This window comes from Brassica napus, unplaced genomic scaffold, assembly GCF_020379485.1.
Source record: "Brassica napus cultivar Da-Ae unplaced genomic scaffold, Da-Ae ScsIHWf_1099;HRSCAF=1564, whole genome shotgun sequence".
In the NCBI taxonomy this organism is placed as follows: domain Eukaryota; kingdom Viridiplantae; phylum Streptophyta; class Magnoliopsida; order Brassicales; family Brassicaceae; genus Brassica; species Brassica napus.
Window position 1 is genome coordinate 65001 of NW_026014522.1, and position 585 is coordinate 65585.

A 585-nucleotide genomic window follows, 5' to 3' on the forward strand; every position below is an offset into this window, starting at 1 on the left:
CTGACCTGGGGTTGTGTTGAGGACTTTGGGTCATCAAGAGCTTTTGGACCGGAACGTCTGACTATATGATGAGAAATGAATTCAAGACCACATTTCAAGATGCTCGTGGCGTCCCTAGCTCGGATTTTGGCAAACCGCATGTGGTAACACACGGGAGATCAGCTTCAGTCTCATATCCTCGAGAGGATGGGGGACGAAGATTTGTGACACCCAGGCAGACGTGCCCTCGGCCTGAAGGCTTGGGCGCAACTTGCGTTCAAAGACTCGATGGTTCACGGGATTCTGCAATTCACACCATGTATCACATTTCGCTACGTTCTTCATCGATGCGAGAGTCGAGATATCCATTGCCGGGAGTCGTTTTAGACTTTACATTGCAGCAGTGCTTCCAAACAAACACCATCTCCGGGTTGGCGAAAGCAGGCTATTTAGTTGCATTTTCCTTGACACTTTTCGTGCCGGGGTTTGGTGATATCCGGAAGCTATGCGTAAGATCCAACCAAAACTGAAGTCTTGGGCATGGATGAATGCATAACCACGGAATCGGCAGGCACAGTAAGAAACCGGCCTACAGAGAGTGATGTT

General features: G+C 49.4%; 1 non-coding gene across 1 annotated transcript; it reads right to left on the reverse strand.

The window, feature by feature from the left end:
- Window positions 1–204: 204 nt before the first annotated feature.
- On the reverse strand, window positions 205–359 carry LOC125595926. The gene has a single exon (XR_007330720.1). It is a non-coding gene; the product is annotated as a 5.8S ribosomal RNA (ribosomal RNA).
- Window positions 360–585: the final 226 nt, after the last annotated feature.